The sequence below is a fragment of the Petaurus breviceps genome, unplaced genomic scaffold (assembly GCF_028583685.1).
Source record: "Petaurus breviceps papuanus isolate PSGF00001 unplaced genomic scaffold, PetGlider_PUasm1.0 90808, whole genome shotgun sequence".
In the NCBI taxonomy this organism is placed as follows: domain Eukaryota; kingdom Metazoa; phylum Chordata; class Mammalia; order Diprotodontia; family Petauridae; genus Petaurus; species Petaurus breviceps.
Genome location: NW_027187349.1, coordinates 10,512,011 through 10,538,577, shown reverse-complemented (window position 1 = coordinate 10,538,577; position 26,567 = coordinate 10,512,011). Strand labels below are relative to the sequence as shown.

The 26,567-nt window shown below is 38.5% G+C and overlaps 1 long non-coding RNA gene across 1 annotated transcript in view; it reads left to right on the top strand.

The window, feature by feature from the left end:
* LOC138147918 (uncharacterized) overlaps positions 1–26,567 on the top strand; it is a 110,036-nt gene that overhangs the window by 74,979 nt on the left and 8,490 nt on the right. Inside the window, exon 2 of the long non-coding RNA XR_011164926.1 lies at positions 12,568–12,694. This is a non-coding gene — a long non-coding RNA (uncharacterized lncRNA). The remainder of the gene's footprint in view (positions 1–12,567; positions 12,695–26,567) is intronic.

Below are 26,567 nucleotides of genomic sequence, written 5' to 3'. Positions count from 1 at the left end.
ATCTATCTATCTATCTATCTATCTATCTATCTATCTATCTATCTATCTTATCCATCTATCTATCTATGTTGGATAAGCTTAATATTGTCAGTAAAGCAGGAAGTTTGATCATCTGCTTTGAACTTGAAATTACAAGTTCAAGGTTTAAGAAGAAAAGACTTGAACATTTGCTCTAAGGATTGTGACAGAGAGTTAATAAGAGTTAAATAAAAGTACTGCTGAGCAGCAGTAAAGTCCCAGCTGACGTTATGCAGCATATATTTATATTCGATGAAATTATCATGATTTCGTGACTTTCTCCAGCAATGCTCAGTATCACTGGAGCAGGCAAAGGGAAAACAGATGGTGAGGGTTACTCAGGGTTGAGGATTAGTAGGGTTTTAATGGCAGAGGATCAAGGGGGTGAGTCTAAGGTGGTGGCAAATGATTCATTGGAGTCACGGATCCATAACTGGGTAGAAAGGCAAATGAGTGGAAGGATAGAGAGGGGATAAAGAACTCAAGGTCTTATGGGGATAAAGAGTAGGTTTAGTATGAGTGCAGAAGAAGTCAGAGGTTAGATTTCCTCTTTTGTGGGATGGGAAGGTTGGACCACATATCCAGGATCCAAACAGATGCTAACATTTCATGTGTATTACAATATTCCAGAGAAATAAGGTTGGGCTTAGGCTTGGGTTCTGACAACATAGTTCAGCTTCAGTGGTCTCAAGTGCTCTAGTGATTACATTTTGTTCGGTTTGTTAGTATGCTCTGCTTCTGGTCTGACAAGCCTTGTGAGGAGGTGGCAAGATGGAAAGCAGGTGGCATATGTTTCCCCTCAGGGTGTCTGGTCAGCCTGGGATTGGATTCAGACACCTTTCTAGAGTTTTGGCACAGTTACCACCAATCTGGCTTGCCTGTGATGTGGCTATTTGTTCAGATTTAATAGGTGCTGCCTATCTATTAATTCTCTAAGTCCTGTAAAATGGGGGGTTAAGAAATAATAAAATTATGCAAGTAGAGCTGGAAAGTCACTTACATGTCAATTTAGTCCAATACCCATATTTTAACAATGAGGAAACTGAGGACAAGAGAGGTTATGCAACTTTCTTTTTAATGTTAGTTTTTAACTTATTTTACTTTTTTCAATTAATCAGCATTTATTTTTACTCCATCCCCCACTGGAAAAAAGAAAGAAAGACAAAACTCTTGTAGAAAATATGGTTAGTCAAGGAAAAAAATAAATCCCAGGGCATCCAGGTAGCACAGAGAGTAAGAGCAGAGGACTCCAATGTCAGGATGACCTGGATCAAATCCTGGGCTCAGATACTCAGCACCACAACCAGAAATAACTGGCCGTGTAACCTTGAGCAAGTTACTTAACCCCGATTGCTTAAAAAAAAAAATCCTGAGTTGGCCATATACAAAAATGTATGTCTCATTCTAATTTTGAGTCTATCACCCCTCTCTCAGGAGGTGGATAGCATGCTTCATCATCAGTCCTTTGGAATCATTCTTGGTCATTTCATAGATCAGAGTTCTTAAGTTTTTCAAAGTTATTTATCTTAAAAATGTTGTTATTGTATGTACTGTTCTCCCAGTTCTGCTCATTTCATTCTGTATCAGTTTATGTTGGGGCAGCTATGTGGTACAGTGGATAGAGCACTGATCCTGGAGTCAAGAAGACTTTGAGTTCAAATCCAGCCTCAGACACTTACTAACTGTGTGAATCTGGACAAGTCACTTAACCCTGTTCGCCTCCGTTTCCTCATCTGTAAAATGAGCTGGAGGAGGGAATGGCAAACTACTCCAGTATCTTTGCTGAGAAAACCCCCAAAATGTTATGAAGAATCAGACACAGCTGAAATGACTCAAGAACAGCAACAAAATCAGTTCATGTGAGTCTTAGATTTTTTTTCCCTCTGGAATTGTCCATTTGATTATTTCTTACAGCTCATTAAATAATATTCTATTCTATTTCATGTACTATAATTTATTCAGTATTTCTCCATATATTTTTCAGTTCTTTGCCACAGTTACTTTCCCAAGGTCACGTAGGTAACATATCCAAGACAGGATTTGAACCCAGGTCTTATGAACCCAGAACCTGTACTCTCCACTCTACCATGCTTAAACACATAGTCCTCAATTTTAAGCCAAGTTTTAATGAATGCCATGAAGTAGAAAGGACATTTGAGTAAATGTGAGGGGAAGTTGATGAGAGGGGGCACAGAATAGTGAATAGAGGACTTATCTTAGACTTGGGAAGTCCAAGATCTATGCTCTGAAATCTATGGTCCCTTCACCTTAAGAACAGGAGTTAGTGAGAAGTTGCAAAGAACATGATGGAATGGTCTGGGAGAGTAATAGGCATGGCTACAGTGGGCTCAAGGAGGACTATGGCTGATTTGAATAGAAATGAAAGTCTAGAAGGAGGGAAATAAGAAAAAGAAGGACATAAACCTTTATTAAGAGCTTATTATGTGCCAGACACTGTACTGTTCTGGATACCATACAAGCAAAAAGAAAGATAATCTCTGTCCTCAAGGGGCTTACATTCCAGCTAAAGGAAACTGAAAAGGGAGCCTGGAGGGGGAGATGAGGGTACCTAGCCTGGCGACATAGTTTTGAAATCCAGAAGCCAGAAATAGGACTAGGAGGGAAATAAAGGCTTTCTTTAGCCTCTCCACAAAATGGAGACCCCAGGAGGAACTCAATGAGGGCCCAAGCTTGTGGAAGTATAGACAGTCCATGACCATAGGGATAGTTGTATTTATTTATCAGTATACAAATTGTAGAATGTTTCTTGAGGGCAGGTACTGTTTCCTTCATGTCATTGTATGCGTAGTCCTGAACCAGTGCTTGGCATAGAAGAGGAACTTAATATATGTTGTTTGAGTAAGTGAATGAAGTCTGATCCTTCTTCCATGTGACAATCCTTCTAATATTTAAAGGTATCTCCCATGTGCCCCTAGAGTCTTCACTTCTCCATGCCAAGCATCTATATAATATATGTAGATATGTGTGTACATATATGTGCACACATATACACATATATGTATATATGTGTGTATGTATATATTCTCTTCTCTTATAGTTAGTTTTATTTATTTTTTATTCCCATAACAGGCAAAGACCAATATAAGGGAGTTTTAGATCTAAAATTAACAAACATATATTTATTTAGTCATTTTTTTTTTTTTTGGTGAGGCAATCGGGGTTAAGTGACTTGCCCACAGTCACAAGCTAGTAAATATCCAAGGCAGGATTTGAACTCAGGTCCTCCTGATTCCAGGGCCAGTGCTCTATCCATGCAACACCTAGCTGTTTCTTTAATATTTATTAAGCACCACTTGCTAAGTACTTTACAGATATTATCTTATGTGATCTCACAAAAATCCTGGGAGGTAGGTGCTATTATGACTCCAATTTTACAGAGAAGGAAACTGAGGCAACTAGAGGTTAAATGACTTGCCCTGGGTCACACAGCTAATGTCTGAGGCTAGATTTGAGCTCAAGTCTTCCTGACTCCAAGTCCAAGTTTATCCACTGCAACCTCTATCTGCCTCCTAGGGAGGTAGCAGGATGCAAAGGAAAACAGGCTGGGTTTTGGAATTAAAACACTGGTTCTGCTGCTTTCTACCCATGTGATGTGGGGCATTTCAGCTCTGAAGCCTTCAATTTCCTCATCTTTATAATGAGAGAATTGGATGAGATGGTCACTAAATTTTTTTCTAGCTCTAGAATCTATGATTCTATGAAATAGAAACTCCCTTTGCTGACAATCAATAGAGATGTGTGGGCTGTAAGTAAGAAATGCAGAAGAAAGGCTCACACTTGTAGGGCAGTTAGCATGTGGGAGAACTGACTCCCGGTTCAGGAGAGTGGGGTGGGAATGAACTGGTTCGTTCCTCCCTAAAATGAATTACTGGCCTCCTACAAACTGACCCCAGGTCTAGGAGGAAGGAAGCCTCAGAGTAGATCACCATTGCCACTATTCTGAGTGTTTCTTGGAGGTCTCTTTTGCAACCACCCAAATCCCCCATCAGCCCAGCCCTGCTCAGGGTTAATTTATGGCATCTGAGGGATTAAAACGTTTACATCATTGCAGTCAAAGGCCCATTTGCTAAGTGCCAATGCTAGTTTTGTTTGCAGATTTTAGACATCTGTCTTGAAATTTTAATGGAGTTCAGGAAGGGACCCAGATGAATAGGAGATTTTGTTTTATTTCTGAATTTTTGTACAGTATTCCTTTTTTTTTTACTCCTCAGGGAAATCAAGTAAATGCCATTTAAAGAGATTTTTTAAAAAAATCATCAAAGAAGCTGATTGATGGACTCAGATGTTAGAACTGGAAAGAATCTTAGATGTCATCTAATTCAAATCCTTTATTTTATAGAGGAGGAAACTTGGGCCTATAGAAGTGAATGACTTGGTTAAGGTAATGCAGTTAATTGCTGGTAGAGCCAATCCTATCATCTAGGTCTCCTAATTATGGCATTTGTTTTTCCATATCAGGACAATATATGCACTGACTTCAAAGAGAACCTCAGTGAGAAAGGGACAAGGCCTCAGATAACCTGATCCTCAAGTCATTTCTAAAAGACGTCATTTTGATTTTGTTTTTATTTTTAACCCAGATCTTCCAAAGCCAAGTTCAATTCTCTTTCCATTAACCATGCAGTCTAGACAACACTGCTGCCACTGCTTGTACACTTCTCAGGGATTTTGGAGAGAGGATTCTTGTTTCAGGTTAGGGGTTGGACTGGATAAGCTCTAAGATTCTTTCTGATCCTGGGATCCAATGAATTTATCTTATGAAATACATAAAATTTTGTACACTCATTTTCTATATTGCCACCAAAAATGGCAATTCATGCTACCCTCCAAGTCAATGGGGGAGTCATCAGAGAGTTTTAATTTGTATTTTCTTCTCTTGAATAGAATGTACTATATGTTGGAATCACATTCTGATGTATTCCATAGGCTAGACCCAATTTCTTTATGGACCCTTAGCAGAAATAAAAGGAAGAGATCAACAATGGGACATGGAAGGTTGACTTCAGAAAAATCCAAGTTATTATTATGTTTTTAATCAAATAAGATTTAGAGCTACAAGGCCCTTAGAGGCAGGTAAGTCCAATGCCCTCACTTTACGGATGAGAAAACTCAGGCATAGAGAAGTTAAAATGATTTGCCCAGAGCTGTTCAACTAATAAGCATCTCAGAGAGAATTTGAACTCAGGTCTTCCCAACTCAAAACCCATTTACTCTATTCACTGTGTGACCTAGCTCTTCCTAATACTAAATTAATGTTTAGCACTCATTGTTTGATTCCTAATTCATCTTAAGGACAGACATGCTCTTCACACATAGATATTAGCTGTGATGTAGTAGTACAAAGGGTCAGCTAGGTGGTACCGTGGGCGCAGTGCCCAGTGAGAAACCAGAAAGACTTGTCTTCCTGAATTCAAATCTGGTCCCAGACACAGGCTAGCTGTGTGACCCTGAGTAAGTCACTTAACCCCATTTGCCTCATTTTTCTCATCTGTGAAATGAGCTGGAGAAAGAAGTAGCAAAACCACTCCAGTATCTCTGACAAGAAAACCCCAAACTGGGTCACAAAGAATCAGGCATGACTGAAATGATTGAACAACAACAGTAGTACAGAGAGTTGAGACTTATCACCTATGTAATTAGTCTATTCTTTGTAGAAGGAAAAAACATTAGATTGAGTCAGAAGAGTCACGATCTTGCTACCCGTATGATCTTGACAATTAATCCTTTTGGGAATCAGTTTGCTGGTCTGTAAAATTGTTGAGGGGGCTGGGATAGTTAACCATGAAAGTTCCCTTCAGTTCTATGTCTATTATCCACCACACTAATGTAGGAAGCCAAAGTGGAATTCAGACCACAAAAATGAATGTGTGTGTATGTGTGCGTGTGTACATGCACACATGACTTGTCCTTCTATGCTGATCTATGCGATGAATAGATCTTGTATGTAGCATACACATGTTGTTTTCCCCAGTGTAAGTTCCTTGAGACCAGGGACAGCTTCATTTGTTTTTCCTTTATATCCCAAGTGCTTGGTTGATTGATTTATCTCCATTTCTCCTCCAATAGAAATGCAGTGAATTTTGTTATGCTAATAATATTCAGTTATAAGTGCAATGAATGTTATTCCTTATTTCTTTGATATTAATCATGGTAAAAGAGGTAATATGTTATGGCTAAAGAGGCTTTGACAATTTCATTTAAATTTGTGGATGGGATAGTTGAATGAATTTTTTTTCTCATTTTCATCTAAGACAACTTGACATGTACTACACACCTGTATAGAAGGCATTGGGTTGGTTGCTAAGGATACAAAGACTAAATGAAAACATAATCCCTCCTCTCAAAGAACTTAAAATTCTAATTGGGGGCATATAACACATCAACAGATAACTCGGGAAGCACTAACAAGTCAGAAACCATAAAAGGTGTCTCATAGAAGGGGGCTCCTGAGCTAGGCCTTAAAGTAAGTTAAGGATTTTAAGGGGCAGACATGAGGAGACCATTGTACTTTGTGAAGATTGGCAAAGAGATGGGAAATGGGAATTTTGTATACAGGGAAAAACAAGTAAACCTTTGGGTGGAATGTAACATGTGTAAAGGAGAATAATATGCAAGAACCCTAGAAAAGTAGTATGGATACAATTTGAGAAAGACTTTAAGTGCCAAACAATCAAGGATGTGTTTTATCCTAGAGGCAATAGGGAACCAGAGAAGATTCTTGAGCAAAAGAGTTACATGATGAGACATATTTTAGGAAGATTATTTTGGCAAGGGTGTTCAGTGAGATGCAAGTATATTTGAACTATATCTGAAGTATGTTTGACTGAACAGAATTTACAATATGTCTATATATGCCCATATACATATCTATTTTTTATGATTATATCTGTTGTTATTGTTGTTTAGTCATTTCAGTCATATCCAACTCTTCATGACCCTGTTTAGAGGTTTTTATTTATTTATTTTTTTTTGGCAAAGATACTGACATTTCTTTCTCTAGCTCATGTTACATATAAGCAATTGAGGCAATCAGGGTTAAATGACTTGTCCAAGGTCACACAGCTAGTAAATGTCTGAGGCCAGATTTGAACTCAGGAAGATGACACTCTATCCACTGAACCACCTAGCTACCCATAATTTTATCTACATAATCTCAAAATATTAGGATAAAAGTCAGAGATTCCACCTATCTTATGCATATTTGGGCAAAATTAGGTGTTGGTAAACTATGGTCAATGGCCAAATCTGACCTAACATTTGTTTTTGTATGGCATTGAAATGTAAAAACCATTCTTAGCTCATTGACTGTATAAAAACAGGTGATGTGCATGATTTGGTCTTTAGGCTATAGTTTGCTGACCCCTGTTCTAAGCAATGTCCAATATTCAATGACAAAAATTTAGGTGGTCTTTGATTTGCAGGTCAAATATCTGTTAGACTGGTAGAATTTTTTCAGTTTTCAACCTGTTACCTATTTGTTCAATGAGGGATGGTCGCCTTCCAAACTGACAATGCAATAAGTATAGAGAATTATCTAGATGCAAAATAGTTGTAGTTGTAGTCCTTGTGGTTATTTTTTTTAAAGCAATTGAGGTTAAGTAACTTGCTCGAGGTCACATGGCCAGTTATTTTGTGTGGTTGCCAAATATCTGAGGCCGGAACCGATCCCGGGTCTCCCAACGCCGGGTCCAGTGCTCTTACTCACTGCACCACCTGGATGCCCCCCTTGTAGTTCTTTTGCATTTATGTTCATTTTAGTACCTATTTCAGCTCTCTCTAATTGCAATTATTCAATGACATATATTCAAATGAAACTTAATAATATTTTAAGCCAAATAAGGCAATTACTATAAAAGTCCAAGACAGGAATATGTGTAGGAGAATGATTTCTCCCCCTACTTTTTTCTTCTCCAATTTATAAAATCAAGCCAGTATAAAAAGAAGTGACATATAAGCTTCCAATGATCTTTGTGTTCTCAAAAAAATCCAAACATTTTTACAAAATTAAATTTGGTACTTCATTTAGCTAAGCTACCAACATCTGCAGACATAAAACCTCTATACCTCTTTTGCAACAATTCTTTTGGAAATTGGAGGGGGTGTGGGGAAGGAGAACAGGACTAAAAGCATTTTGTTACTAATTTTAAAATCTTACTTATAATCTATTTTTACCACCACCCCCATCTGATTTCCCCTAGGTCCTTATTTTTGATTAATATAATTCAAATACTTCAATGCTGTCTACCCTCTTTCTGAGGCTTTTCTCCACTAGCACTGCATTTACTGTTAAACAAGTGAGACATCTGAAGTATGTAGTCATTCTGATTTATAGCTGCAGGAACAAAGCACGGGACTACAGACGTCAATGGTTCTGAGACTGATCTGGCAACAGAGACTTCCTAATGCACAAATTACATCTTTTGCTACTGTATTACCTTTCTCTAGCAACAAGAAGCCTGAAATCAAATGCAATATGTTATGTGAACATGTATGGGCCAGATGTACATTTAAATAGAAAATTTTAGATTCTATGTTTTTTTTTCTGGTTTATAATCTTTATACATGTTTGCCCTAAATTCTTCTCTCTGTGAATACATATGCAAATATATACATATGCATGAATATATGAATACATATATTTGTGCATATGTATATATAACATATATGTTTGTATGTGCACAAACATATTCATGCCTCAGGGGGTGCAAAGAATAGGGAGAATACAATATTTGACTTTCCATCTTAAAACTAAGTTGGTACATAGTTCTCAGGAAGGGTTTTCTGAACTGTTGGGAGTCCTGAAAAATTGGGTACAAAATTTCTCCTACTTTCTCATGTTTCTCAAGACTTTACAGAAGAATGCATCCCTCAGAGAAAGAGGACACTTCAGTTTCCATATTGTTCCCTACTTTCCATTTCTCCAGTAAATCGGACAATTGTTTGGTACAGAAGTGAATGAAAACTCTAGGTACTATGGCATCTCTACATATGCATGGTCCAAAAATGAGGTGGATCTCAGGTAGTTAGAGCAAAAGGGACTGATGAACCACCTGAGAGCTGTACTGTTACCCTTGTGTACTGAGAAGTCTATTATCAAGTGCATTATGCCAAATACCTACATATATGGGTCAAGATACAGGTAAGGTAAGCCCTCATCACTTCATATTTTTACTATTGTGGTAGTTTTCTGGTTGGTCTACCTGCCTCAAGGCTCTCCTCACTCCAGTCCATCCTTCACACAGCTGCCAAAATGATTTTCCTTAAGTCTAGGTCTGAACATATCAGCTTCTTACTTAATCTATGTCTATGGATTTCTATTACCTCCAGGATCAAGTATAAAATCTTCCATTTGGCATTTCAAGCCCTTAACAACTGGTGCTTTTCTAACTTTCATCTTCTTCATAATTTACTTCCTCCCACGCATTCTATGATCAAGCTGCAGGGACCCACTTACATTTCCTCATACTCCACCATTCATCTTTTTTTTGTTGTTTTTATTTTTATTTTTTATATTTTTAATCTTTAAACTTTATTTATTTTCAGTTTATAACATTTATTTCCATAAGATTTTGAGTTACATATATTCTCCTCATCTGTCCTCAACCCACCACCCCAAAACAGCGATCCCACTGAATACCCCCTCCCCCAACCTGCTCTCTCCTATATCTTCCCTGATTCCCACTCCAACTTTCCAGTAGGGCAAAATCAATCTCCATACCCCAGTGACTGTATATCTCATTTCCCAGTTGCATATTAAAAAAAATAATATATATATTTTAAACATTTGATTTTAAAACTTTGAATTCCATATTCTTTCCCTTCTTCTCTCATCACCCACACTTACTGGGAAGATAACCAATTCAATATAGATTGTACAAGTGTAGTTACACAAAACATTTCCACTGTGGATATATTGTGAAAGACTGATTATATTTCCCTCCATCCTATCCTGACCCCCACTTGTTCTATTTTCTACTTTGACCCTGTCCCTTTTCAAAAATGTATGCTTCTAACCACCCTCCCCCCCCCAATCTGCCCTCCCTTCTATCATCCCCCTTCTTATCCCCTCCCCCCTACTTTCCTGTAGGGTAAGACACCCAATTGAGTGTGTATGTTATTCCCTCCTTAAGCCAAATTCAGTGAGAGTAAGGTTGACCCATTCCCTTTTGCCTTCCTATTCTTCCCCTCCATTGTAACAGTTTTCCCTTGCCTATTTTATATGAGATAATTTACCCCATTCTGTCTCTTCCTGTCTCCTCTAATTATATTCCTCTCTCATCTCTTAATTTTATTTTTCAAATATCATCCCTTCCTGTTCAATTGATCCTGTGGCCTCTTTCTATGTATACCTGTACACATATATACACACACTCATATATGTATTCATATGCACATATACCCTCCTATATAGACATATATGTATGTATGTATATATATGTATATACACACACACATTTATATTCCCTTCAACTATCCTTATACTGAGAAAAGTTTCATAAATTACAATTGTCATTTTTCCATGTAGGAAAGTGAATAGTTCAACTTTGGTAAGTTCCTTATGATTTTTTCCCCCCTAATTCTTCTTTGTCTAATCTGTCCCATTGAGCTACTTTTCTGTAGTTGTATTTTAACTTATACCAAATTGTGGTTAAATATGCCAAATGATCACTGTTCTATATTATAATTTGAGGTATAGAAGTGCTATTAGCACAATTCCTACCATTTTTCATGTTTCTCTTATATTTATCTATTCCTCCAGATAAATTTTGTTTTTATTTTTGTATATAAGGGATCCACTTAGAAATTTAATTGGTTACACTAAATCTGTAAATTAGATTAAATAGTATTTTTATTGTTTCATCTATTCATGAGCACTGAACATTCTTCCAGTTATTGAAGTTGTTTTTTGTTTTATTAAGGCACATTTTATAATTGTACCTATATAGTTACTGAGTAGTCATTTTGGTATACTGAGATCTAAATATTTTATGTTACATATATTTTATACTAGTTATTATGTTATCTGTATAATATATATAAATATATAAAAATATATAATATAAATAATATATATGTTATACATATTAATCACTTTTGGATTTTTTATTGTTCTATAGCTTTACTGAAACTATTATTTTAGTTAATTTCTCTGATACCCTACAATTTCTTAAACAAATCATCATGTTATCACCACATAGGGATAGTTTTCTCTCCTCTTTCCTTATGTTTATGCCTTTAATTTTTTTCTCTTGTCTTTTTTTTTCACTAAGTCTTGAATTTATAGAACTCTGTCAAATAACAGTGGGAAAAGGGGATATCCTTGCTTTATTCCTATATTTATGGGTAAAACTTCTAGAATATCCCTATTGCTTTTGGGTTTTATGATATTTAAAAAGATACTTATTCCCCATCACTCACCTTCTACCTTCTAACTTTTTGCTAATGGATGTATCCCTGAGGCTGGGCTGCAAAGCTGCCTCAGCTTCCTCCTTTTTAGATGGTATAGGGTTTTCTGGCCTAAGTTTATGAAGTGAAGAACTTCTCGGTCAACAGGATTGGCTCTGAGTTTCAGTTCCTGATCTTTTGGTCCTGGCACAGTCATGATTCTGTCCTCCTGCTTTCCTTCCCAATTTCTCCCTTGGATCTACTCTTCTCCTTTCTATATGGGATGAATCAACTTCTGCTACTTTATACAAGATAAGCGTTTGAGACTATCTTTGCAGTTTTAGGAGTACCACCCCAAGATTAGGACCCTTCAGAAAATGCTCTCCTGCCTCTCCTTATATGGCTGGACAGAATTGGTGTTGCCAACTTTTGCAAGTGAAAGTGTGACAATCTCTGCTGATATGGGAGTGGGGGTAAGATTTTTTTTAATGGGTTCCAGGTATAAGCCTATGTGCATCAATCTGCCATGAGGACATGAAAATTGGTAGAGGCAAGATGCTAAATGATCACTTTAAGGATTAGAATTATTTGATGTTAATTCATAAGGTTTTTCCTTTGTCAGGGTTCTCTCTTTCTCCTGTGGATTCAGACATAATTGTTCTACATCTAGTGTATAATGACTTTTTTTGAGGGTTAGAGAGTTGGAGAGATCTAGAGAAAGTGACCAATCTGCCATCTTGCTGTTTACTGGTTGCCTGAAACTCCAAATATTTTTATTTAATTAGACAATAATTATTTTATCTAGCTGTAGAATTGTCTATAAAACATTTAACATAAAAGAAGAATAATATGTCCATCTGGATGGAGAGGTAGGTACTTTCTCCGGTCCTTAGGACCTCTCAAACCTCTTCAAAATCAAAATTATGTACAGGAAATAAAGTGATTTTAACTATTCTCATGATCTAAGACACAAAGAACACTAATAAGGTAAAAACGTGATGAACTAAAAGGAAAGAAAGCAAATCTTTAACCCCTGATGTGCTCACTCAGCACCTCCTACTCATCTGGCCAACACACTTTGCTTGGGTTGCACAAGCTGACTCACACACTTGTAATAGAACCTGTCTCTTCCTCCCTCCCCAGGTGCCATGGAAAACCAAAAGACAAAACTTTGCTCTGGCTGGGACAACAGTGTAGCAGCACTCTGTGACACCACAATACTCGGCAGGAGAACTGAGGAACAAAGAGAAATAGGGCAGGATATCTGCAGGTGTGGTATTCCATTAAGGCTCAATGGAAATGGACTGGCATTCAACTGGTACTAGTTTTGTCCCTTTCAAAAGTTACTTGAGTTAGAGACCAAGGCCAGTGAACTTGAGCATGAATTCTTGAGCATGTGAGGAGATTGAAACAGGAGTGAAGTCCAGCCTCTGGTGTAACCATCCCCTAAATGGAATGAGTTTTTAAAAAAAGAGAAAGAAGAAAATAAGGAAGGGGAAAAGATTGCCATTACCAGACTTCTCAAAAGGGAAAAAAAAATCTCAGTTAAAGATCAGAAGCATGAGCAGGTAAACCAACAGGGAAGATATTGAAAACAGAAAGGAATATGGTCTCCAGATCAGTTAAATGAGTGCAGACCTCTCTTAATAAATACTGCAAGACATAGGAAAATGAATTAATATCTAATGAGACAGTGGATTCCCAGGAAAGCATGGAGCCATGCTAGGGTGTTCACAAATGGTTTATAATAGTAATAATAAATGTAAAAGTACAATGTATGGCCTACATAGCAGTGAAAAAAAAAAGAATAGCAGGATAGCAATTTGTCCCAGTACCATTTCTAGATGATCTACATAGAAAAATACCAAAATGAGATAGTAATAAATTATCACAATGAAATAAATTAAGCTTGTATCTGGCAGCCTTCCAGCACGTTGCTTAGTACTTGTTTAGTACTTAGTACTTAGTTGCTTTAGTGGCATTAAAAATATTTGTTGAGAGCACCGGCTCCAGTGTCGGGATGACCTGGATCAAATTCAGGCTCAGATACTCAGCACCACACCCAGAAATAACTGGCTGTGTAACCTTGAGCAAGTTACTTAACTCCTATTGCTTTAAAAAAAAAAAATATATATATATATATATATATATATTTGTTGACTGACTGGTGAAAACCTATCCTGAGTTAGGTTGGTCTTTGAGTATTAGAAGCAGGGCACCATTGAGCTGGTATTCAAACTTGGCAGCAGTAGTTGGACTAGTAGTAATTCTAGTCTTTATAATTAAGAAATAATATACAAACTACTACTACTACTACTACTACCACCACTACCGTTACCACTACGACCACCACCTAGAACTTGGTCAGACACTGAAGATGCCAAAATCATCCATTTCATCCCAGGCCATTGCCATTTATCTTTATTTTTGTCTTATCACTGGACTTTGATGACTCTGGAAGAGAGAGTGAAGCTGAGGACTTTGTGTAACTCTTCCTCATGATGTCATTGGTCCTCTTTGAAAACAAAGGATGAACCAACAGCAATTAATTACAAAACTCTTCAGACATATAGGCAATTCTCTTCCCCATCTCATTCTCTGCAAGTAGAGAATCATTTGAAGCTACTTTGCATATGACTTGTCCAGCATCATTTTGACCAGGGATGGGGAGCCTGAGGCTTTAAGGCCACATTGGCCTTCTAGGCCCTCAAGTATAGCCCACTTTATTCTGTGAACTTTAGATTCAGTCAAAGGGCCTCACTCAAGAACTTGGAGCACCACATATGGCCTCAAGGTCACAGGTTCCCTGCCATTGATTTTGACTGTTAGTAGTTGCAAAAAGAAGCAAGATTTTTCTTATTGAATGAACAAAAGACTTGGACCTAAGATGGTAGTTGTAATCACAAAATCTAGGATTGAACGGAGCTCTGACAGGTCTACTATCTCTCCACCTTTTCTTCTGAGGCCTATTTAGTAGTTGGCACTGATATATATTTTTCTCATTTCTTTTTTTAAAATCTAATCTGTTTCCCTTATCCTGATTATGCTTCATATAAAAACTCATGGATAATCATGAATGCATATATTGCATGTCTCTAAACTTAGTCTGTGACAAGAAAAGGAGAATGGAGGAAGCAAGGGATTAGCTGGAAATTCACAAAATTTAAATTAGAGCAGAGAACTAAACCACTATTCTAATATTAGGAATTTTCCTAACTAGGGACTTTGAGTTGTTATGTTTTTATTAATTATTTGCATTTAATATAAACCCGTAAAACAGAAAAGAGGCCATGTGAATGAGAAGACCAATATACTACCCTGGGGCTAAAAGCAAACTAATTGTAACAGGATATGGCTGATTAAATCTCCAGCCTCCACTTTGAGAAAGAAAGGGAAAGGGAGATTTCTATTACCAAAGAAAAGATCATGGCTCTGAACTGGTTACATGGGAAGAGAGAGATATGGCCTGGGAAGATTTAGTTTTAGCCTTTTCCAGACAAAGGAGGTAGAGTAGTAGAAAGTAATAGAAAGGGGCAAGTACTGGCCAGTCATCTTTATCCTCCTCATCGATACCTACTAAATACATCTGGAAAAATTATCTTGTCTTGCCAAACATATTCTGCATTTACTTTTTCAAAATGTCATTTAATTACAGTATCATATTTTCTGGATTTAGACTTTCTACTTTGAATTTCTAAATTTTTGCTACTTAAATTGTCTCTAGTTTTTAGTTGTACTCTTTTTGCCTGTTTCAGTGGATTTTACCTGAAAACTTATTTTTATATATATACACATATATAGATATAAATGTATCACAAAAGGATAAAGAACACAAAAATTAAAGTCAATTAAATTTGTATTGAATTTTTGATAATTTCAAGTGATTACTCCCATTCTTGAGTTGTTTTAATTTTTTAAAAAAGTACCCTTTTAAAAAATAGTAGCTCATTATATTGACCTTGTCTTAATGAATGATGTTGAGAAATATAATAGACATTGTGGTTTTTTAATTTTCAAATAAAGATTGTTTAACTTCAAATTTACACATTTCATGTTCAAGTACACTAAGGAATGTAACTAGCATGAATCAGGGCCCCATGCCTTCTGACAGTGATGGATGCAGATCATGCCTATGTAGGTTTGATAAGACTCAGATTTCACCTCAAGTGCTCATACTGTGGTCATACTTTATTAAATAATTATTTCAGTGCATTTACTTTCAATCAGAGAGAATTTTGCATGGTAGTCTTGTTTTTATTGACTTTAATTTGAATCTTGCTTTATTGGGGGAAAAGTAAATGTATTTATGTGGAAGATGAACATGAAAATATCTAATAATTTTGGCCATTGCTTCTCTTCCTTTCTTCCTCCCCAATGGTCTTATACCATGTCTCTCCTATTTGGCTTACTATAGCTAACTTGCTTCCTTTAACAGGTAATATTTTACTTTATATAAAGTACTACCCTTTAGAATGTGAGAAATTTGGTTATTTGAAAGGGCAAAAACTGAACTTTGGGGGCAAAAAATGAGCTATTGAATGAAAAAAGGTTTAGATCAATTTGTGAATGATATAAATACTAAATTTTTCATATGTGAACAGTATTGTTGCTGAAAGGGGTACAAAAAGAACCCCAATGGACAAAAGTTGTTAAAAATACATGCATGACTTGACAGAGAACCTGCAGGACCTGTTTGAGAACAGAGAAATGATGGAGTCTGTTGAGTGTTGTGGTCCCTCAGGTTTTTTTTTTATGTGATTGTGTTTATAGCTTGAGAAGTTGGAACTAACCAAGCAATATCTCAAATAACTGTTTACTGAGGATGAACTAAGGACTATTCGTATTCATAACTGATAGAAAGTTGCGTTTCACCAGTTTTACCTCATCAGGGAAAGAAGAGTCCCTCATCATCAGGAGGCTTCACTTAAGCTACTCTTAAGCTGTCTGAGGTATTGAAGCACCCAGTAAGGGGATTTTAGAATACAGCAGGGGATGTTAAGAAGGCAGCAAGATGTTAGTAAAAGATGCTGGCAAGATTAATCAGGTGACAGGACAGCTTGAGATTTTATACTTGGGGAATTGCTGATTGGAAGAGAAGCTTTGCTTTAAGGATTGGATGAATGAAAGTTTGACAGCTTTCTGATTGGAGAAGAGGTAACACTTCTATAGTTACCCAAGTGATTGTTGTTCAGTGCCATTTATAGTGTGAGAGATAAAACTTCTGAGGAATGAATGGGGGGGGGGTAGTGCCTGGTTGCTTCCTGCTACTGCTTCTGGTTTGAGAGGGAAAAACGGAGGGGGGAGGTTGGGTAGGAGTGTTTTGGACAATAGGCTTTTCAGGGATCTTTGCTATAAAACAAAACAAAACAAAACTTGATTGGAAGATGCAATTTCCTGTTGAATGCAAAGATTTTGGAGTTTGTTTCCTTTTCCCAGAGAAACAACCTAAGGAGCTTCATTGTGAGCTTTGTTTTGTTGACAATGCTAAAAAATGATTAGGTGATACAGGGCATAGTTGAGTAAACAGCTTGCTGGCCATATTTGTATTGACCAGAGAACCAACCTGCAGTTCTCTGGTTTAAGAGAATTGTTTGTCCCTATCACCGTATATCACTGTTTAGCGCCTTTTTAAGAGTGATTGTGGGCTTGCAATGGTTTTATCAAGTGAAGAGCAGAAGCAGAGCAGTTAGAGTACAGGCTACGTATAGTACAGATTGTTCACTAAGAACCACAGACGACAAGCCTTGTGTGTTCAAGGATTGTAAGTTTCCCTCAGCGCCTGATTTGTTTTTACTTCCTACTAGGTTTCTGTAAGGGAATAACAACTTTCCCTCATGGATACCAAGTACATTTGTAAGATAGTGTGACCCAGGGTTATGGGTTAATTATGATCATTTGTTTACTAATGTATTTGCTTTGTATTGAGTAATTGTAATATTATGATCATCATTGATTTTGCCTTATCATTAAGTACATGTTTGATTTGTGTTAATTGTGTCATTTTATGATTAATAGATTTTTGGTAATTGCAAAGCATACCAGTGGGGGCTCAGGAGCCACAAAGACCGATAGGAGTGTACCCTCCTATTACCACAGTTACCTCTAGCACCCTAAGTGGAGTTTGAGTTGTAGACACATGAGAGAGATCCTTCTCTGCAACCCAGATATGCCAGTTGAGCACATACTGGGGGCAAGTAAACATCCCAGAGATAATGGGTAAACACACCTTATGCTAGGGGCTGCTCTATGAGGGCAGCCACCCCATATAGTTATTATACTTATTAACTGGTATGAAGAGTGCCCACAACCATTAAGCAGTTTATTGGTCTATTAAAATGGGAGGCAAACTTTAAATAACGTGGTGAACACTCTTCAGTAGAAAACCACCAAAGATTATTCCTGAGTAATGGTGTTTTCCTGGAAAGTTTTAGCTGCTTTCCTGGAAGTTTTAACATTTCCTTGTTCTTATGTTTCCAGATGTTATAACTTATCTATTTCAATTTGTATTGGAAAAACAGGCCTTTTTAAAAAAGGCTCAAAAGAGAAGCTTTGGTTAAGACAAACATTCAACTGCTAGATATTATATTATTGCTTTTGAAGTTATCTGGGCAATGAGGAAAATGGAATGGAAAAGGAAGTTACACAAAAGTTAGTGCTAGAAGGGACCACAAGAGTTCTTTAATGAAACCAGTACTTAATTAGAAACACATTCTATATTTAATCCAGCAGAGGGTACTGCTAGGCACTTGCCTAATCCTGCTCAAGAACTAGCACTTGTTCCATGCCCACCCAGGCAGTCATGACTCTACTCAATACCAGGGGAATCTTACGTGAAGCACTCTACAACTTTCAGAGAACAAATACCTCTTTCCTCAACCCTGATCCCTTTCTGGGAAGACACTACTTATCTTGTTTGTCATGGAGTATGGTTCATGTAGATCTATCTAATTAGACTCTTGACTAGAACAGTCACCATCTGGAAATCTCTACTTTCTTTCCTTTATGCTGTATTTCAAAATGGACCCTAATCATATTAAATTGATTCAACACTAAACTATATTATAAATTGTATTGACTGTATTATAATTTCTTTACTAATGAACAAAGAAATCAAAGAAAAGTAATAAGATAACTATATGTTCCTCCTTTAACCCTTATCTCTCTATAGGAATGTCTCTAAACCAGGATTCCTTAGACTTTTCAGATACCTGGATTTAACAGCTCTGCCACATAATTCTACCTAGAGCTAGAAATTGTCTCAGATGCTGAAGTTATCAAGTGTCCCCAAAGTCAGTCTTAGAATCACCCTTTCTCTACTCTTATGTACTTCCTAATCAAAGTCTTCAGAAATGAGTATGCCCAGGAAGTTGAGGGAATGCATGATTTGAGATGGTTTGTTTTTCCCCTGACTCCTTAGGGCAGCCACTGGCCACCTAGATTTCACTGCTTTTCTTGACTGCAGTTTTACTCTATCCATATCTTGTCTCATGCTTAAACACTCAACTCAAAAGCCTGGTCTGGTCCAGACACACAGACTCACTATCATAGGCTCATTCAGTATCAGAAGGAGACTCTTTCTGTGGCAGAGCCATCTTGTTTTCTCTTTGCCTTTCCTTCTAAAGTTTGCATACTGGTCATAACTATGTCATTTCCACCCCAAAGTTGATCCTAATGTCTTAGCTATTCCAATCTTCTCATGTGGCAGCAATTAAAATTCCTTAGACTGGGTCTATCACACATCAGAAGGCATAGGTATGACATTATAAAATTTATTTTCAATAAGTATTCATATAGCCTCCATTTGAACACCTCCAGAGCTGGAAAATTCAGTACTTCTAGGAAAAGTGCAAAACACTTTTATGGTCTTAGCTAGAAAGATGTCATTGTCATCTCCTCTTCCTCATCATCCTTCTTCTCTTCCTCCTCTTCGTTCTTCTCCTTTTCCTCCTCCTCCTCTTTTTCTTCCTCTTCCTTCTTATCATTTTCCTCCCTCTCCTCTTTCTCCTTCTTCTCTTTTGTTATTTCGTTGGACCAGGGAACTCTGTGTGAGTAAACTCTTCATAACAATTCCTGCTGACAACTGTTCTATAATTTATAATCATTGGGTAAGTTGTCTGTGATACTGAAAGGCTAAGTAACTCTCCCAAGATCACATAAGCAGTATGTGTCAGAGACATAGAAATCAAAGAAGTATAGCTGGGTGGAAATGAAGAGATAGCTGTCCTGGGCCCCCTCATTCAATAGAGGTTTTGGATCTTATCACTTAGCCTTCTAATCAGAGGTGCAGAGGGTAGTGATGTGGTTTGAGTACCAAAGTTGTGAATACTATAATTAGCAACATCTTCTCCATCCTTACTTGTGCAGTAGGATTTTTAACTCAAGTGAAAGACTATAGCTATCCTGTAAAATTTCATCTTCTTAGGCTCAGCCTATCACATTGAAATGTTGAAAGAGCTTAATATTTTCATCTCATGTATTAGCTAGCTTAACCCTCCCAGTTTTATGCCACATGCAAATATGACAATCATTTATTCAGATCATTGACAAAAAAATTGTTGAGGAAACCGAGGTTAAAAAAAACCCTAAAGCAAGTAGTCTAGATACTTCTTCAGGTAGACATCAATCAATAAATCACTAAGTATCTGTTAATTGTCTACTTTCTGCCAGACATTATGCTAGGTGCTAGGGATACAGAAAAAACAAATAGTTCCTACTCTCCAGAAGGTTACATTACATTGAGGTGGGGAGACAACATGTACATATATAAGATGATAAAGAATAAATACAAGGTAGTTGAGTAGGGACAGCAATAGCACCTGGGAAGATCAGGAAAGATGGTGATGTAGAAGGTGTTGATTGAGTTGAGTTTCAAAGAAAGTGAGGGATTTCATGAGGTTGCGGGAGGGAGGGAGTGCATTCTGGGCATGGGGGATGGCCAGCCCAAAGTTATGGAGAGTAGAAATGCAGTGTTGTGGTGAGGGATTGAGAGCAGGGAAGTTTGGCAGGAGTGTGCAAATGGGAGGAGACTGAAAAGATAAGTGGGTCCAGGTTGTGAAGGACTTTAAAGGCCAAACGGGAATTTATATTTTATCCTAGTGGCAATAGGGAGCCTCTGGAGTTTCTTGAGTAGAGGAATGTTACACACTTAAAGGGAAATCACTTTGGAAGTAATGTGGAGGATAGGGAGAGTCTTGAAAGGAAACCCATTAGATTGCTATTGCAATAATCCAAGTAAGAGGTGGTAAGGACCTGAATTAAGGTGGTGTGAATAGAGAGGAGTCTGATGGGAGAGAAGTGGAGGTAGAAAGGCAAGATTTGGAGACCAGCTGATATGTAGGATGAGGTAGAGTGAAGAGTCAAGGTTAATGTCAAGATAATAAGCATGGGATAACAGAAGAATGGTTGGGTCTTAGAAAAGATTAGTAGAGAGGTGAGTTTAAGAGTAAAAATGATATTCAATATTTTGGGCATACTACTGAGTTTGAGATGTCTCTGGGATATTTAATTTGAAATGTTCTATATGTCATTGGTAATGTGAAATTCAAACTTAGGGGAAGTCATCCCTATAGAAATAAATCAACAAACATTTAGTAATTGTCTAATATAAGCATAGGTGCTGATTGTCATCTATGTCTACAGATAGAAAAGACAGGATATTGAGAAAAGTCATTTTTCTATTATATTAATAACCAATTATTACATTAGGATTGAGGTTTTTCCTTTCATTTTCTCACTCAGGGACCAATCTCTGTAGATCAGTTAGTCTCTGAAGGACATTGCTGATAGATTATATTGGCCAAATCATCTGGGTACATGCTCTACATCTTGGGCAGGACCCCATTGAAATAGAAGACCTTACTTCTATTTAGAGTATGAATAGAATCTAATTTAGATGAATTCTTGCCTTTGGGAAATAAGTCCATGTAACCCTCCACTGGAATCTAGGTGAACCCAGCTTATAAAGGAGAAAACCAACCAGAGTGGTCTGGGTAAAGATGAATTCTTTTGTCTGGATTGCTAGAGGCAGCTGAGTTTCATGATCAAGTCATGTTCTCAAAAGGAGAAGCTGAAGATTTTTTTTTGGGGGGGGGAGAGTAGGGCAATTGGGGTTAAGTGACTTGCTCAAGGTCACACAGCTAGTAAGTGTTAAGTGTCTGAGGCTAGATTTGAACTCAGGTCCTCCTGACTCCAGAGCTGGTGCTCTATTCACTGTACCACCTAACTGACTCATGGAGCTGAAGATTTTTAACCCATCTCCTCATTAATATGTCCACATCTTATTAATTATTCACCAATCAAGATTAACTTTTTACTTGTCAGGGGAAGCTCCTTTTCCAAAGGTATTTAAGCATTCAAGGATCTCCTTGGTTTTATCTTTAGTTACTGAGAAACCACTGACCATCAATTTGATTATCAGCTCATTTAATTAACAAATTTATTATTAATTACCCAGAAACTCTGTCTTTCAGGCTTTTTATTCCTCTCAATATTTAGGGCTTAGGATAGGGACTTTGGGAACACCCATAGTTAAAGGGCATGATATGGTCATGACATTCAAAAGTTAGGAAAAGACACTAAGAAGGAAAGACTTGGCAAGTTGGAGGAGAAGCAGGAGGGTGCAGTGTCTTAAAAAAATCAGACTATCTGAGAGTATCCAAGAAATCAAGGTAATCAATAGTGTCAAATGAAATAGAAAGGTCAAGAAATATAAGGAATGAAGAGACCATCAGATATGGAAATTGTGTGGTCATTGGTAACTTTAAAGAGTATCTTTAGTTCTGTGATGAGATGAGAAGCCAGATTGTAGAGTTGAAGAGTGAGTGAGGAGAGAGGAAGTAGAGGCAATGAATGTAAACAGCTTCTCTAGGAATTTGGCTGAGAAAGGGAAGAGAGATGCAATGGTAGATTCTTAGGAAAATTTTTTAAGGATGAGGAGACAGACATGTTTGGCAGCAGTAGGATAGGAACCATTAGCGAAGGAGATACTAAAAAGTACAGAAAGAAGGAGATTGTTGAGGAAGCAATTTCTTTGAGAACATGAGAAAGGATAGGATTAAAGAAACATGTAGAGGGGGCAAGAAGAAGAGTGACCTCATTGTGAGAGACTAGAGGAAAGGAGACAGTGGGGGATCATTTCATGGGGCTTTGAGATGAAGACAAAGGGAAAAGGGGGAAAATTCAGTCATGTTGCCTTATTTTTCTAAACTAAAAGGGGGGAGAGAGGAAAAGGCATGGAAGGTTTGAGAGAAGAAAGGGTTTAGACTAACTTCTCTAGTGAGTAGTATATGGAATCAATTGGAGGAAATAAAAGAATTGCTTTGCTGCAGTGAGGGCTCAGTTGGTAAGATAACATAAATGTTAAATATTCCTGGTCAGAGCTCAGTTGCATCATTTACTTTAGCTCTGTTAGGCAGTAAATGAGAAGGCAGATGATGGGAGAAATCCAGGGGTGGGGTTTAGTAAGAGATGCATAGTGATAGGATAATGGGGCATAGGATTCAAGAGTAGAGTATAATATGGAGTTGAACTGGTTAACTGGATCAAATTGGGAAAGAAGGAAAACAAGAATTATACCCAATAAAATACTGAAGGATGGAGGGATTGGAGTTCACAAAGCAAGCAAAGAATAGTAGTGAGGCATAGGGAAAGGTGGAATAATATGATACTGTCGGAAAGAGGGATATCTAAATATGTTTTTTAATCATAGAAATGAAATATTCACAAGTAGAGTGACGGTGAGATCCAGTGTGATAATCCCTCTGTGTGGGTTAATGTGGGATGGAGAAGTAGGTCATGGGATTTAAATGTGGCTAGGGTGTTTGAGAGAGTCTAGATATGAACCCTAATTTCTCTAGTATTAAGACAGGAGCTGGGGAGGAGGAGGAGGCAACAAGTTAACTGGGTACTGAATACCTTAAGAAAGGAGAGGAAAAATCTTGGAGGCTTGTAGATAATCACCATCACCAAGGTTTTGGCGAAATACTTTATAAAATGTCTTTCTGGAAGTCATGCAATCACAGATTCAGAACTAGAAGGGACCTCAAAGGTCACTGAGTCCAACCTTCTGATTGTATAGATGAGGAAATAGAGGTCAAGAGAATTAAAGTGACTTGGTCAATGTCACACAGCTACTAAACATATGGGAAATGAAGCCTGGTCTTTGTGACAAGTCTATCCCTCTATCCACTGCCCTACTCTGGCTCTAGATTCAATTACTAAAACTTAAAACTTCACTTTTGGGGCACACTGTACCATATTTATGGCCATCCTCCAATGTATCCATCAGGGACAGAAAAAGAATAGAGATCGTATCTGACACTATTATTGTTCAGTTACATCAGACACTTCATGACCCCATTGGGCTTTTTTTGGCAAAGGTACTAGAATGGCTTGCCATTTCCTTTTCCAACTAATTTTACAGTTGAGGAAAGTGAGGCAAACTGGGTTAAGTGACTTGCCTAGGGTCACACAGCTGAGATCAAATTTTCTGGTGTTTCATCCATTGTGCTGCCTAGCTGCCCCATCTAATACTACGGTACATATGGTATATACTATCATGTTGTAACCTTGTTAAAAAAAAAAAGAAAGAAATATAGTTAAATGTAGGGAAATTACTTTGTAAGCCTTAGGTAGGTAGGTAAATGTGTCAGGTACCTAAACCATATAAGTATTAGATAACAGAGGTTAGATTCTAACCTAGGAGATCTGAAGGGCAAATCAAGGTCTTTCCTAGCCACTCTATATTGTCCTCCTGCTTTCTTTTCTAAGAGTTCACAAAACGTGGATTCGCACCCTCTCCACCCCTCCACCCTGCTTTCCTGCCACACACACAATTTGTATATGATGTTTTGTAAACTCTTCATCTGTGGATCACTGCGATCAGTGAACCAGAAAGTTGATGTTTATAATTTAACCTGACTTACTGTGCTGTGTGAAATGTTGATACATTGGCAAGCAGAGACACTGAGAAACACCCAGGAGACTAAAACAGTGCACTGAGCATGTCCAGCAATAGGACTCAGGACTCTTCCTGGGATCTGGGGGCATCACCTTCCGAGCCTTTGCAATTCTGTGTAAATCTCCTAAGTGTGGGCATGGATGACACCCAAAGAAATATTTCCCAGTGGTACTGGACAAGATCTGCAGGTCCCTGGGACAAAATTTTCCACTCTAGCAATCTATTTCCATAAGCGAGTACCGTCTCCCTTATTAAGACTCCTGCACCAAAAGCAGCATATGGCTCATGTCAATCTATGTGAATATGCCCTATTCCCAAGCTGCGTCTAAATTTCTCTCACCACCGAATGTACATCTATGTACTTCTCAGGTCACATTATTTGAGATCAGAGGTTCTTAACGTGGAGTCTGTGAACTTAAAAACAAATTATAATTGTATTCTACTACATTGGTTTCCTTTGTAACCTTAAATATTTCTTATGCATTTAAAAACATTATTTTAAAAGGGGGCCCATGGGCTTCAGCAGATTGCCAAGGAAACCATGCCCCCAAAAAGAAAAGAATCCCGGCTTCATATGCTATCTGAGCTTCCCACTTCTTAACCTGAAGAAGAAACTAATTTCACTGCAGGTCAATTAAGCATGTTTATCAATGCATATTGAGTATATTAGCTGCATGCATGCACCCAGATTTTAAATGTGATGCATTAAGAATTCTTGTCACTTCAGAATTCCTTTTCCTACTGACGCACTAGTTTCCCCATTTGTATTCATAACTGCAGCTTCGTTTTGTGCTATCGATACAAAGTAAGAAAAAACAGGTTAGAAAGGTGCTAGGAAATCCTTCCCAATCAATCCTCCACCCACATCCCTTAGGTTACTGAACAGTATATTGCGGTCAGTTGAAATAGTGCGCCCCCTCCCCCAAATCCTCATATCAGTCTCTTTCTTTAGCAATTCCACTGTTTCAAAGTGGCCACTTTGGGGTTTGTTTGCGTTCTAAGTGCCCAAAGAAGGGACTTTATAATGGACGTTATTTTCTGTCAATTCATTCTGACGGTATCTGTGCAGGAGCATGCACGCCCCGGGCACTGGGCACCTTCATGTTCCTTGGAACATACAGATTTATAAAATGAAAATGCTCCCTTAAGGATAAAGACACCTTCCATCCCCCCTGTCCCCTGGCACCGGGGTGGAGGAGGAGGGGTGGTCTTGTACACGTGCCAGGAGTGATGGCCCCATCGGTTTGATTTATGAGTCTGATAATAAAAATCCCATTAGGCTGCTCTCATTGAGAAAAAAGAAGTAGGAGAAAAAAGCCGTGTGTGTCACAGAGGCAGCATTGACGCAGGCAGCTCTGACGGCAGCAGCAGCCCAGGCTGCGGCGGGGCTGGCTGAATGGGAGCCGAGGGGGACCGTAGAGGGGGGAGCGAGGGACGGCCGCCGCAGCCCTCTCGGGGGCGCCTCCCGGAGGCAGCAGCGCTCCCCCCTGCAACCCCCCTCGCCAATGACTTGAGCCTCTGCTGCAGCCCTCATCAGTGTGCCGGGCACGAAGCGCTGTGCGGGGGTCCAGCTGGGTGCAGCCCGCGGGCCGCGCAGGGGGGCAGGGGTGGAGAGAAAGGGGAGGGCGGGGTGGTGATATGCGTTCATTAGAGGCAAGGCGAAGGGTCGCGCTGGGTGTAGGCCGAGGGTAAGGGCAGGTGTGGGAAAGGGGGCTGCGTCTTCAGGCCCTGGGAAAAAGGGAGGAGGGATGGTGGAGATGGGGGCTCATGCAGCAGCTGAAGCGCGACCTGTCTGCAGACAGGGCTTAAGGTGCACTCACTCTGCTCGGGCTGCAGTCAGGGGTTGTTCAGAAACCTGGGTGCAGGTGACAGCCCAATGGATACCGTTACCTTACATGTCACAGAGAACAAGGGCCTTAGGGTAGGGAACATAAACGTGCCCCCTCACTTACATTTGTGTCCTCCCACCTGCTTTCCCACCTCCTTTCCCTTTCAGCTCAGTCCCTAGAAGGTACCCATTGTCCCCAGCATGTTAGATTCAACTCTCTCTCTCTCTCTCTCTCTCTCTCTCTCTCTCCCTTCCTCTCTCTCCTTTCCTTCCTCTTTTCCTCCTCTTCTTTCCTCCCTCCTTTTCTCCTCTTCCTTTCTCCCTTCTTTCTTCATTCCCTTTTCCCTTTCCTCCCTT